The sequence below is a fragment of the Salmo salar genome, chromosome ssa10, assembly GCF_905237065.1.
Source record: "Salmo salar chromosome ssa10, Ssal_v3.1, whole genome shotgun sequence".
Taxonomy (NCBI): domain Eukaryota; kingdom Metazoa; phylum Chordata; class Actinopteri; order Salmoniformes; family Salmonidae; genus Salmo; species Salmo salar.
The window spans coordinates 46,725,374-46,740,194 of NC_059451.1; the positions used below are offsets into that span (position 1 = coordinate 46,725,374).

The 14,821-nt window shown below is 40.5% G+C and overlaps 1 long non-coding RNA gene across 1 annotated transcript; it reads left to right on the forward strand.

Moving 5' to 3' along the window:
* Positions 1-2,864: 2,864 nt before the first annotated feature.
* On the forward strand, positions 2,865-10,805 carry LOC123724608 (uncharacterized). The gene is made up of 3 exons (XR_006757151.1): positions 2,865-3,246; positions 9,208-9,273; positions 10,556-10,805. It is a non-coding gene; the product is annotated as an uncharacterized lncRNA (long non-coding RNA).
* The last annotated feature ends 4,016 nt before the right edge of the window (positions 10,806-14,821 follow it).

A 14,821-nucleotide genomic window follows, 5' to 3' on the forward strand; every position in this document is an offset into this window, starting at 1 on the left:
TAATTCAACAGCTGAAAACCCTTCCACTTGCAGGCAAACAGATTTTATTGTGGTGTTTTCATACAATGGGGTTTTCAGTACATTTATCTTAAGCCATCCCTTTAAATACGGTGTACCTTTTAAGTTAGGATCATGTCGACAGAACCTCCCTCGACAGGTTCAGAATATTAAGGATTAGTGAAAGAGAGCCATCTAAATATATGCATATTAATCTCAGTTTCAGCACCAATTTGTAGATTACTTAGGGCTAGGAAAGTATTTATGACTCATAAAAAACAGTACGAAAGAAAAAATGTATGAAAGAAAGAAAACAGTGGTATGATTCATTTTGAAAATTGCCATATTCAGTTCTAAAACCCATGGGAATGTAAGAAGAATAGTTTACATTGAATTATAGTAGGGATAATACAATAGTAGGCTCTCTTCTATTACCTGCACTAACCATGGAACTGTGTGATGACAGCCAAGAACTGCGCCATGAGTTCGGTTCAAACAGTTATGGCTTGGTCTGCGCTCCGCTCCGTAACGATTTAATTAGCTTATGTCTTTTTTTTTTTATGATTAACTGTTACTAATGATTTTCTGCAAAAACCACATGGCCGTGACGGCGTTTACAGAGGAAGCAAATGAAGTTAAAGGAAACAATGGAATTAAATGGAATTATAATGTAGGCTAAACCAACTGAAGGGAACTAACAGTAAATTGGCTATGTGTTGTTATTACACCTACTGACGGTCGATACGGACAGTGGATAATATTTAACCTGATAGAAATAAGAAAGTCGGGGTAGCCTATAATTAAGACATTTGAGACTGCCCATCCCTGCAAGTTAATATGCTGTACAATTAAAATTATGCATATTGGCACAGCATTTCAAACTTTACTGTGGAAAAGTTGATGCGTTGATATCTTCAGTTTTCTGCCATTTGACTGGTTTCACATTTGTCTTCAGTGATTATAAGGTAAAATATATCTATGACCTTATATCAATGACCTTATCCAAACGGATTACTCATTAACCTAATTCTTATCAATAGCTCTTATCAAGTTGTAAATGCATGGAGAATGGTGTTATTTCTATCTGAGAAAAATAAAGTAGATGCTTTTTCCACTTGAAACCCAATAGGTTCACTCGACCTTATTAATCGTTTCCTAGTGCGTAAAGGTGGTGAAATTATTAGGGAATTAAGTCGAGGTCAGAATACGACGTATCTATAGACACACCTCCGCCACACCTTCATTTATTCATTCTCCACCCAAAATGAATAGCATGTGAACAGCACGCTATTCTTATGCTTAAGTTCAAGGTCAGAATATGCACAGAGAGAAAAGTGCATAAAAAGGGAATTATGCTCCATTTACACATGCTTAACTCGGGTTGGAATCGGGCCCTTAGAGACTTACCCAAAAAGATACAGCTGTAATCACTGCCTAAGGTGATTCTAACATGTATTGACTCAGGGGTGTGAATACTTATGTAAATTAGATATTTCTGTATTTCATATTCAATAAATGTGCACAAATGTCTAAAAACATGTGTTCACTTTGTCATTATGGGGTATTGTGATGTCAATATAGGGTATTGTGATGTCATTATGGGGTATTGTGATGTCATTATGGGGTATTGTGTGTAGATGGGTGAGAAAAAACATCTATTTAATCCATTTTGAATTCAAGATGTAACGCAAAAAAAATATTGTATAGGTCAAGTTGTATGAATAATTTCTAAAGGCACGGTAAGCTGTGTGTGCTAATATAGTCAAAATGTTTGTCTTGGGGTAAGTTGAGCCAATGGCCTTGGGGTAAGTTGAGCTAATGGCCTTGGGATAAGTTGAGCCAATGGCCTTGGGGTAAGTTGAGCCAATGGCCTTGGGGTAAGTTGAGCCAATAGCCTTGGGGTAAGTTGAGCCAATGGCCATGGGGTAAGTTGTGCCAAAATACCACTTTTTGGGGACAAGCTATGTTTTCAAACCTGTTAATGTTTCCATAAATTCAGATTTTTTTTCCAGGGTGTACACAACATCCTGAAACATATATAGATATATTTTTAAGAAATAATCATATATTTCCCTTGAGGGAGTGATGCTGAATGTAAAAAATGGCTCAACTTACCCCACACTCCTCTACAGTATGGAGAGAATCTATAGGCTCTGTAGAGCTGTCTCTGCTCTCCTTTGTCAGTGTGGAGGTGGAACACTAGACATTTCACATTTTGACTCTTTTCCTTTCAACACAATCTAACCTGTGCCACTAATTGGATCTTTCTTGTTAAAAAGAGTCATGTGAAAAACATAACTTTGACCCTTTCAGCCCTTCACCCTAACTGACTTTCAAGATGATATTGTATATGGCTGCTGTCTGGTTGAAGCTTTGTGAGGGGATTGGAATGCTGTGACGTGTTGCACTATGTATCATGAGCTGTTCTATTGGGTCCTGTGCTATCCAGTGTTGTGCACCTTGTTGCTCTATGTTGTGTAATATAGTGGTGTGTTGTGTGCTCTACTGTGCTCATACTACAGAGCTGCAATGTTATGCAACACGGGACTGGGAGAGGAGAGGGTGAGGAGAACCGAGGGAGAGGAAGAAAGGGGAGAGGAGGGGAGGAGAGAGAGAGAGAGAGAGAGAGAGAGAGAGAGAGAGAGAGAGAGAGAGAGAGAGAGAGGAGAGGAGAGGGTGAGGAGAACCGAGGGAGAGGAAGAAATGGGAGAAGAGGGAAGGAGAGAGAGAGGGGAGAGGAGGAGAGGGTGAGGAGAACCGAGAGAGAGGAAGAAAGGGGAGAGGAGGGGAGGAGAGAGAGAGAGAGGAGAGGAGGAGAGGGTGAGGAGAGGGTGAGCAGAACCGAGGAAGAAGAGAGAGGAATCGAGGGAGAGGAGATGAGAACCGAGGGAGAGGAGAGGAGAGGGAGGAGATGGAAGAGAGGGAGGAGCAGAGAGTAGAGTGAATCTGGATTAGTCTGATGCAGTGGCGTCATTAGGCCTGGGCTTTAGGCATTCAGACCCAGATGTTTTTGGTCCAGCCCTGAACTTTTTGATGGTCCCCCAAAATATAAATAAACAATACAATATACTGTGCTAGGCAGTAGCACGCACTGTAAGAAGAGAAAAGTCTATGGGTAGGGACATCCAAAGGATCCTGGAGAGCACAAACCCTGCAAGAAGCCTCTGGAGTGACTGGTCAAGATTTTACAACGCAGTGGACCGCTCACGTCCCTTGACCCCTCTCTTACAGCACCAGTTAGATGTCAAGGTCAGCGCTCAGCAAAACGCCTGTCACTCAGTCAGAGTCTGCAGCATAGCAAAGAGCAAATATGAATATTCTGAACTTCTTCTGAAAGAGAGGCAACAAAAGCAGAACAGCCAGAAAGTCAAAGTGCAGCAGAGTTAGCCACATGTTTTGTGCAGGGTTGGTGGTAGCTAACTAGTTAGTCTCCCTCAGCATAAGGGTTGGTGGTAGCTAACTAGCTAGACTGTCTCAGCATAAGGGTTGGTGGTAGCTAACTAGCTAGTCTCCCTCAGCATAAGGGTTGGTGGTAGCTAACTAGCTAGTCTCCCTCAGCATAAGGGTTGGTGGTAGCTAACTAGCTAGACTCCCTCAGCATAAGGGTTGGTGGTAGCTAACTAGCTAGTCTCCCTCAGCATAAGGGTTGGTGGTAGCTAACTAGCTAGACTCCCTCAGCATAAGGGTTGGTGGTAGCTAACTAGCTAGTCTCCCTCAGCATAAGGGTTGGTGGTAGCTAACTAGCTAGTCTCCCTCAGCATAAGGGTTGGTGGTAGCTAACTAGCTAGTCTCCCTCAGCATAAGGGTTGGTGGTAGCTAACTAGCTAGTCTCCCTCGGCATAAGGGTTGGTGGTAGCTAACTAACTAGTCTCCCTCAGCATAAGTATCATGATATGTGAAAGATTTAACAATGGTCGCAAACTTGTAACTGGACATTTGAATACATTCAATAAGATTTGCAAGCATATTTAAAAAATAAATGTATTACTGTAACTTACAAATCCATTTACGACTATGAATATTCTGCGGTGAATCAAAAATACACTTGCAGATTTTGAATCTGCGTGCACTCGGGGTTGTGTTGCTGGTGTCACATTACCAAGAGATTCCTAAACTTGTGGAACATTTTGTACATTTGTAGAAAGAGATTCGCAAGTAAAAATTAGAATTGAGCTGTTCTGGGTTGAGGACCTTTTACTCCTGACCAATCAGTTCCCTCTGCCAAAACCACAGCCACCTAACCATTGGCTGGATTGTTCCATCAGTCAAATCTCAGGAATTGGCTACCCACATGAGCAAGAGAGGATGAGGTAAATAAAACCAAAACAGTCTACTTGAAGTTAATCGTCTCTTTTATCTGTGTACAGTGATTTATTTTGTGAAAAAGCAAGACAATAGTTTGCTTATCATGTGAAATATAATGGTACATTTCAGACGAACTCCAGACAAGCCATTGCATTTGTAGGCCCGGCCCTAATTTATGTGTTCTTTGTCACCTGGAGCTGCATGGCAAATGTTCCAGAAACACAAGGAAAGCACAAAGGACAATGCCCAATGACTAGTCAACCCATCCCCCTCTGAGAGGCCAAAATGTATCTCTCAGTTACAGTGTCCGGAGGACTTAATATTGAATGAGCGAATAAATAATACTATATTATCCATGTTTGGTATCTATCTGAAACTTGTTCACTGAGGATAACTCTGACGATATCTATATGGATGTATTATCTTTGTGGTTATTTGTATCTGTACAGGGTGTACTCTGAATACTCTTTTCAATGGGTTTTGTTGTCTTAGAAATTCTGTCTTATTTACATTGGTCTCATCCACCACACAAGCCTTTAAATGCCTGTGGAGATTGGGCCTGGGAGTGTTCAGGTTACTGTTAGGTTACTGTAAACTTGGTATCATTTGATTGGTTAATGGTGGTTGGTTTTGGGTTGAACGGTTACACCTTCAGATGTTATAAATGGAATCAAATGCCTTTCTTCCCTCTCTTATCCTGTGTCCAGTACATGGAGGAAGGTTGTATGATCAATTCTCCTTTCGTAGGCTTCTAGGCCTCTGGCCGAATAGGCATCACTTTGTTCATGCTTTGTCTTCTAAGTTAACCTTAGGATCTATATGCCTAGAAGTATGCTTTGTAATGCATGTTAGTTAATGCTTTGTATGTTAAGCTTCATGGCTTGTATGTCAATCCATTCATTTTACAAAGTAATTAAATATACTTTAGGATTCCATTCTCAGACATTTCTTGATTGCCTATTGCTGTAACTCAACTATAGTGTTCTATTACTGTAACTCAACCCTAGTGTTATATTACTGTAACTCAACCCTAGTGTTATATTACTGTAACTCAACTATAGTGTTCTATTACTGTAACTCAACGCTAGTGTTCTATTACTGTAACTCAACCATAGTGTTATATTACTGTAACTCAACTCTAGTGTTCTATTACTGTAACTCAACTATAGTGTTCTATTACTGTAACTCAACCCTAGTGTTCTATTACTGTAACTCAACCGTAGTGTTATATTACTGTAACTCAACCGTAGTGTTCTTTACTGTAACTCAACCCTAGTGTTCTTTACTGTAACTCAACCCTAGTGTTATATTACTGTAACTCAACTATAGTGTTCTTTACTGTAACTCAACCATAGTGTTCTTTACTGTAACTCAACCCTAGTGTTATATTACTGTAACTCAACTATAGTGTTCTTGGATATTGCTATTTATCTTATGGAGTCAGATGATTCATTTAATGGGCTAAAGACAAAGGAGATGATTGTGGACTACAGGAAATGGAGGTCTGAGCATGCCCCCATTCTCATCAACAGGGCTGTAGTGGAGCAGGTTGAGAGCTTCAAGTTCCTTGGTGTCCACATCACCAACAAACTAACATGGTCCAAGCACACCAAGACAGTCGTAAAGATGGCACGACAAAACCTATTCCCCCTCAGGAGACTGAAAAGATTTGGCATGGGTCCTCAGATCCTCAAAGGGTTCTACAGTTGCCCCATCGAGAGCATCCTGACGAGTTGCATCACTGCCTGTTATGGCAACTGCTCGGCCTCTGACCGCTAGGCACTACAGAGGGTAATGCGTACGGTCCAGTACATCACCGGGGCCAAGCTTCCTGCCATCCAGGACCTCTATACCAGGCAGTGTCAGAGGAAGACCCTAAAAATTGTCAAAGACTCCAGCAACCCTAGTCATAGACTGTTCTCTCTGCTACCGCACGGCAAGCGGTACCGGAGCACCAAGTCTAGGTCCAAGAGGCTTCTAAACAGCTTCTGCCCCCAAGCCATAAGACTATTTGCATTGCCCCCCCACACCCTCTTACTTTTTGGGGGGTATTTTCTTAAAACTGAATTGTTGGTTAAGGGCTTGTAAGTAAGGTCTACACCTGTACCCCTGTTGTATTCGGCGTATGTGACAAATACAATTTGATTTAATTATTATAGTCGCATGTGAGGTATTTTTTTTATACACTGTATATACACATATCAAATATTACTAACCACTACACATTGACAGACGCTATTGAGTTAGCTAGCTGGCCTCTGACATTCCTCCTAGCTTTACTATCAACTGGCTAGCTTTATTAGGCACCTTAAGATGCTAGGGGAAAAGAAATATATTTTGTAGTTAACCATCTGATTGATAAAGTTGATATAAATTACATTAGTTAACTAGATAGCTAGCTAAATATAATGAACAAAAATACAAACACAACATGCAACAATTTCAAAGATTTTACTGAGTTACAGATCATATAAGGAGATCAGTAATTTTAAATAAATTCCTTAGGCCCTAATCTGTGCAAAAGTGCAGCCATTGGTGGGCCTTAGAGGGCATAGGCCCAGCCAATCATAATGAGTTTTTCCTCACAAAAAGGGCATTTTTACAGACAGAAATTCTCCTCAGCAGGGCCCCCCCAAGTGGTGCAGCGGTCTAAAGCACTGCAACGCAGTGCTAAAGGTGTCACTACAGACCCCTGTTCAATCACGGGCTGTATCACAACCGGCCCTGACTGGGAGTCCCATAGGGCAGCACACAATTGGCCCAGCATCGTCCGGGTTAGTGGAGGGTTTGGCCGGGGGGGCATTTTTTTGTCCTAGTCAATATAGGACAAATAGGCCAAATAGGCTGCATTTAGACAGGCAGCCAAAGTCTGATATAGTTTTTTAACTAATTGATATTTTGACCAATTAGATCAGCTCTGAAAAAGATCTTATGTAAAAAGATCTGATGTGATTGGTCAAAAGACTAATTAGTGAAAAAATATCAGAATTGGGCTGTCTGTCTAAACGCAGCCAGGGACAAGTGAATATAAGTCAGTTCTGTGTTCGTAGCAGTTTGTATGAATGTGAGTGGTTACATATAGTACATGTTAAATGGCTAGGAGACAGAGACTAGGAGACTTATGCTGTGATCAAAGGGGAATGTACCACTGAAGGTCGCAGTATTCAGTCAGGCAGCTTGAAGCAGATGTGTGTCACCATTCAGGCCCTTGTCACAGCATGCAGTGGTCTATTAGGGAGATGACAATACATACATGATATACCTTTCATCACCAACGCCTTGTTAGCATTTACTGCACATGTTCCTGAACAAGCAAACCATTTTGTTAGTGTCATTGATATAAATGGGCAATTCACATACAATATCCAGTTGATAAGCACTGACTGTAATACCTCTCGGGTCCTGTGGTGGTATGGCAGCTTTCTTGTGATCTTACTCCCTCTCCACCTGAAATGCAATAACAAAAACATGAATAACAATGAGTCTAGTCAGTCAGTAACTTGGCTAATTAAACACTAATGTAAATGTGCACATCAGCCAAATGATACTCAACCAATAGTCTTTTTGCAGTGAAATTGGGAGGGGCATTTTTCTTGCCAACTTTTCATGCACCAATTAATCAATAAACAGGCAGTGGAATGAAGTAGTTTGACATAAAGTGTTCAAAAGTCAGTATCAAGTCTTTAAAATATAGCTAGCAAATAAAGTTTTTAATTTCTAGAAACCTAGAAACCTTGTTTTGGTTTTATTTACCTCATCGTCTCTTGCTCATGAACCCAGAGAGGCTCAAATCAAATGTTTACTTGCAAATGTCTTTCTACAAACTTACAAAACGTTCTACAAGCTTACGAATCTCTTAGTAACAGTGACAGTACTCAGGGTGCACAGATTCAAAATCAGTGTATATTTGTAGTCACAGCAGAATATTCATAGTCATAAATGGACTTGTAATAATTCCGAAAAGTAATTATTCTTGCAAATCTTATAGAATGTATTAGAATGTATTAAAATGTGAAGTTACAAGTTTGCGACCATTGTTAAATCTTTCACACATCATGATACAAGCTTGCAAAATAAAATGACACATTTGCGAATCATATTTGCAACCACCAATCGCAATGTGCGACCACAAAATTCTAAATCCAAACTCACGTAGTTCTGTCATCATTATAATCCCATAGTCGTGACTTCATCACAATGTAAGGTTGGGTTTGTTTCAATCCTGCCCACATGCCCACAGCTGGCAGCACACAAGTAGTCATCAATTCGGAGTGCAGCTGCACAAAACCCAATCGTAATGCCTGTGGTAAATTTGGGTTGACTTTGTATATACGTATGGGGTTAGTTTGGGACAATCTGTAAATTACACAATGTACATGAGACAATTTATCTTGGCCAGGTCGCAGTTGTAAATGAGAACTTGTTCTCAACTAGCCTACCTGGTAAATAAAGGTGAAATACATTTTTATTTTTAAATATGTAAAACTTCCAGTAGTTTAAAAAACTCAAACCATCTATAAACTAGAAATTCATACACAAATATTGAAAGCATTTAATGACAAAAGTAGACGGTTGGAATCATGAAAATATTGTTTCATTTACATTGTGTAATTTATTGACAGTCCCTAACTAGCCCCGGAGATACGCTATCCAAAGTCAAAGTCAGGTTGCACACCAGCTGGCTGAAACTAATTGGCTAAATATTTTTGGCTAGCTTGTCCCACCGGCGAACACACACACGAGACAACCACATCAAACCATTCCCCGAAACCAACTCACATTTTAATTTAGTCATGGTTGCTAGCATTTCTTAATGAGCCAAATCTAAAACGAGGCAAAATCAGGCAGTACAGTCATTTAAAATTAACTAATGACATGTTGCACCTCTACCTTGCTACCTTTCAGATGAGCCAAGGAGAAGGACAGATGAGAACAGCAGGCCAGTAGAGCAGCAGCAGCCATGGGCAATTGGTAGGGAAGAGGATGATTTAGTTGACTCAGACACAGGCCCAAAACAAGTTACGCTACTCCAGTATGCCGTTGACAATTTTGAATTGCAAAATTAAAGAGACACACCGGACAAGACACAGAGACAGTAACAAAAGGGTAGGTGATGGAGAGAGACACCGGACAAGACACAGAGACAGTAACAAAAGGGTAGGTGATGGAGAGAGAAACCGGACAAGACACAGAGACAGTAACAAAAGGGTAGGTGATGGAGAGAGACACCGGACAAGACACAGAGACAGTAACAAAAGGGTAGGTGATGGAGAGAGACACCGGACAAGACACAGAGACAGTAACAAAAGGGTAGGTGGTGGAGAGAGACACCGGACAAGACACAGAGACAGTAACAAAAGAGTAGGTGATGGAGAGAGACACCGGACAAGACACAGAGACAGTAACAAACAAGAACTTGAGACAGCAACAGACAAGAACCTGAGACAGCAACAGACAAGAGGCAGACAGAAACAGACAAGACGCAGACAGTAACAGACAAGATGCAGACAGGAACAGACAAGACACAGACAGCAACAAACAAGACACAGACAGTAACAGATATGACACAGACAGCAACAGCCAAGACACCGACAGTGACAAACATGACACAGACAGCAACAGACAAGACACAGACAGCAACAGACAAGACACAGACAGCAACAGACAAGACACAGAGAAAGTGACAGAAGAGAGCAGATGGAGAGAGGTAGGGTGAGAACACAATAGACTATCTCTTCAAGTTGTGTCACTTCAAGTAGCTCTATAGATTCCAATTCGTTTTATTTATTTCCACAAATTATAAGAAGTGAAATACACAGTGAAAATGTAAAACATTATTTACAATGAATGTACACGTGAGGTGAAAAAGCCTGTGAAATTACTATTAAAACACACAGTAGACTATTAATTAAAGCTGTTCTAAGAATTCTAATTACTGCATGATGTATGTTTGTGAGAGAAAGTGTGTTTTGGTACTGTGGGATTCTTTAATCAGTTTGGCTCATTGGACAGGTCAGAGTATGTTTGAATTCGTTGAGTGGTTCTTGGCAATACACTGTAGTTTTATTTGTTAGAGAGTAGAGATGATTCCAGTGTAGAGAGATCCACAGTTGCAACTATAGTTGAGTACTGGCAGTGTCTACTGTAGCAGGTGGAAAGGTGCAAGTTACCTTAAAAATATCTAATCAATGTTATTCTCAAAATGCACCAAATTCATGCATTTAGATGTTGAAATTCCTACATTTTTTTCCAGGGGAGAATGCCCCTGCACCCACCTACTGGCTTTGTGCTAAGCCCCAAATGTCTTCAAATCCTAGTAATGCCCCTGGTCTGATGCTCAGTCAGCCAGCCCACCCAGCAGGACAACTGAGGACAGTGTGGAGTGAAAAAGAGAGAGAGAGAGGAGAAAGGGAAAGAGAGAAATTGAGGAGAGACAGAGAGAGAAGAGGAGAGAAAATTACTTTTGTAATTTTAAAAATGACCTTTTTGACACAATTCCACTTACAGTGCATTCGGAAAGTGTTCAGACACCTTCCCTTTTTCCACATTTTGTTACGTCACAGTAATCTTCTAAAATTGATTGAATAAAGCATTTTCCTCATCAATCTAAACACAATACCCCATAATGACAAAGCGAAAACAGTTTTATCTGAATTTTTGGCAAGTGTATAACATAACAAAAACAGAAATACCTTATTTACATAAGTATTCCGACCATTTGCTAGGAGACTCGAAATTGAGCTCAGGTGCATCCTGTTTCCATTGATCATCCTTGAGATGTTTCTACAACTTGATTGGAGTTCACCTGTGGTAAATTGAATTGATTGAACATGATTTGGAAAGGCACACACCTGTCTTTATAAGGTCCCACAGTTGACAGTGCATGTCAGAGCAAAAACCAAGCGATGAGGTTGAAGGAATTGTCTGTAGAGGTCCGAGACAAGATTGTGTCAAGGCACAGATCTGGGGAAGGGGGCCAAAAAATGTCTGCAGCATTGAGGGTCCCCAAGAACACAGTGGCCTCCATCATTCTTAAATGGAAGAAGTTCGGAACCACCAAGACTCTTCTTAGAGCTGGTCGCCCGGCCAAACTGAGCAATCGAGGGAGAAAGGCCTTAACCAGGGAGGTGACCAAGAACCTGATGGTCACTCTGGCAGAGCTCCAGAGTTTCTCTGTGATGGGAGGACCTTCCAGAAGGAGAACCATCACTGCAGCACTCCACCAATCAGACCTTTATGGTAGAGTGGCCAGACGGAAGCCACTCCTCAGTGAAAGGCAAATGACATCCCACTTGGAGTTTGCCAAAAGGCACCTAAAGGACTCTCAGACCATGACAAACAAGATTCTGTGGTCTGATGAAAACAAGATTGAACTCTTTGGCCTGAATGCCAAGTGTAACGTATGGAGGAAACCTGGCATTATCCCTACAGTGAAGCATGGTGGTGGTAGCCTCATGCTGTGGGGATATTTTTCAGCAGTAGGGACTGGGAGACCAGTCAGGATCGAGGGAAAGATGAACAGAGCAAAGTACAGAAAAGTACAGTGGTCTTGGCCATGGTGGAGAGTTTGGAATCTGATTGATTGATTGCTTCTGTGGACAGGTGTCTTTTATACAGGTAACAAACTGAGATTAGGAGCACTCCCTTTAAGAGTGTGCTCCTAATTTCAGCTCGTTACCTGTATAAAAGACACCTGGGAGCCAGAAATCTTTCTGATTGAGAGGGGGTGAAATACTTATTTCCCTCATTAAAATGCAAATCAATTTATAACATTTTTGACATGCGTTTTTCTGGATTTTTTTGTTATTCTGTCTCACTGTTCAAATAAACCTACCATTAAAATTATAGACTGATAATTTCTTTGTCAGTGGGCAAACGTACAAAATCAGCAGGGGATCAAATACTTTTTCCCTCACTGTAGTAAAGGGTCTGAATACTTATGTAAATGTGATATTTCAGTTTTATATTTTTAATAAATGTGTAAAAATGTCTAAAAACCTCTTTTGCTTTCTCATTATGGGGTATTATGTGTAGATTGTTGATTTTTTTTTTTTAATTGAATTATAGAATAAGGCTGTAACGTAACAAAATGTGGAGAAAGCCAAGGGGTCTGAATACTTTCTGAATGCACTGTATATACAGTACACAGCAAGATCAATCAGAGAAGGTGAGAGAGAGACCAACCCCCCAACCCCCTTTATGATGTATAGTTGTCTGCATGATGTATTGTTGTCTTTACTTTCTTGCCCTTTGTACCATGTTTTGTGCAACTACCATGTTGTGTTGCTACCATGTTGTTGTCATGTTGTGTTGCTACCATGCTGTGTTGTCATGTGTTTCTGCCTTGCTATGTTGTTGTCTTATGTCTCTTTTTATGTAGTGTTGTGTTGTCTCTCTTGTCGTGATGTGTGTTTTGTCCTATATTTATATTTTATTTACTTTTGTATTTTTAATCCCAGCCCCCGTCCTCGCAGGAGGCCTTTTTCCTTTTGGTAGGTCGTCATTGTAAATAAGAATTTGTTCTTAACTGACTTGCCTAGTTAAATAAAGGTTAAATAAAAATAAAAATAAATAAAATGTCCATCTCTCTCAACTAAATTTTATTCAAGGGGCTTTATTGGCATGGGAAACATATTTTTACATTGCAGAGCAAGTGAAATAGATCGTAAACAATAGTGAAATAGTAAACACTACACTCACAAAAGTTCCAAAATAATAAAGGCATTTCAAATATCATAGTATGTCTATATACAGTGTTGTAACAATGTGCAAATAGTTAAAGTAAAAAAGGGAAAATCTCTCTCTCTCTCCAGTGTGTCTCTACTGACTGAACTGTTCATACCCACAGGGAGAGACTTGACCCCCTTTCTATAGCAGCCCAACATGTTATCTCAGTGTCACTCACTACATTCTCCTGGCATACACAGGGGACATTGCATGGGTAAACTACATCAAATCAAATACATTTTTATTGGTCACATACACATGGTTAGCAGGTTCATATAATGTAATATAATGTGATCTCTTCTAATTTATTTCAGAATGTATTTTTTCGTAACGCCTACAGCTTGTGAGGGGGGCTCCGTCACTTTCTTCACTTCTCTCCTTGTTAGATGTAGAGAATGGCGTGATTGTGTGTTGTTTATTAAGATGAAAGGGTTTTATTGTGGAGAGGGAAGTTTCATGTCTCCAAACTAGAACAAAGGCTTCACCATGGGAGACGTGTTTTTTTAATGAAATTAGCAGATAGAATTCAAGTCTATCAGATAGCTTTACTTGAATAAATTCTAATCCTCTTTTTTAAAAATTTTTATTACTTTATTAAGCCCCTATCCCCCTCTCCCCTGGTTGGAGGATTTTGTGGAAAAGTAAACATTGAATATACTTACTTTTGGCTATTTAGTATATATACTGTATATATACACACTACAAGGCCAAAAATATGTGAACATCCCTTCAAATTAGTGGATTGGGCTATTTCAGCCACACCGTTGCTGACAGTTGTATAAAATACAGCAGACAGCCATGCAATCTCCATAGACAAACATTGGCAGTGGAATGGCCCATACTGAAGAGTTCAGTGACTTTCAATGTGGCACCGTCATAGGATGTCACCTTTCCAACAAGTCAGTTTGTCAAATTTCTGCCCTGCTAGAGCTGCCCCGGTAAACTGTAAGTGCTGATATTGGGAAGAGGAAACATTTAGGCGCAACAACGGCTCAGCTGTGAAGTGGTAGGCCACACAAACTCACAGAACAGGACTGCCGAGTGCTGAAGCGCCTAAAAAACGTCTGTCCTCGGTTGTAACACTTAATACCGAGTTCCAAACTGCCTCTGGAAGCAACGTCAGCACAAGAACTGTTCGTCAGGAGCTTCATGAAATGGGTTTCAATGGCCAAGCAGCCGCTCACAAACCTAAGATCACCATGCGCAATGCCAAGTGTTGGCTGGAGTGGTGTAAAGCTCGCCGTTTTTCATGGTTCGGGCTAGGCCCCTTAGTTCCAGTGAAGGGAAATATTAACTTGAATTGTTGCATCTCGTTGTGTTGTGGTCCTCCGGTGGCTAGCTAGCTAGCTAAAATTATCCCTTTCCTAAATTAGTCATGGATGGAGATAGGGATTTGGACTTGTGGTTTTACTTAATTCTCCGTACTGGCAAATATTTATAACGCCGATTCTGATCCAACCATTAATTCATACATTGTGCCCCTGGCCTGAGAGGATGGAAGTTGAAATGTAGCTAGATGTAGAAGGCTAATGTTTACTAACTAACGTTGCTCATGAAAGGAAGTTAGGCTAGCAAGCAAGCATTTTAGCCAGGTAGCCTTGGACAACAAAAAATAAAAGCATTTATTGTATGACAGAGAAATAGACCGTATCGTCAAAATGAAAGAGAGGAGGATGGCATTGGCGTCTCTCTACAAGTAGAGTGAGTCAACATGTTTTTTATACTTGTACGAACGTGCGTACACACACACACACACACACACACACACACACACACACACACACACACACAC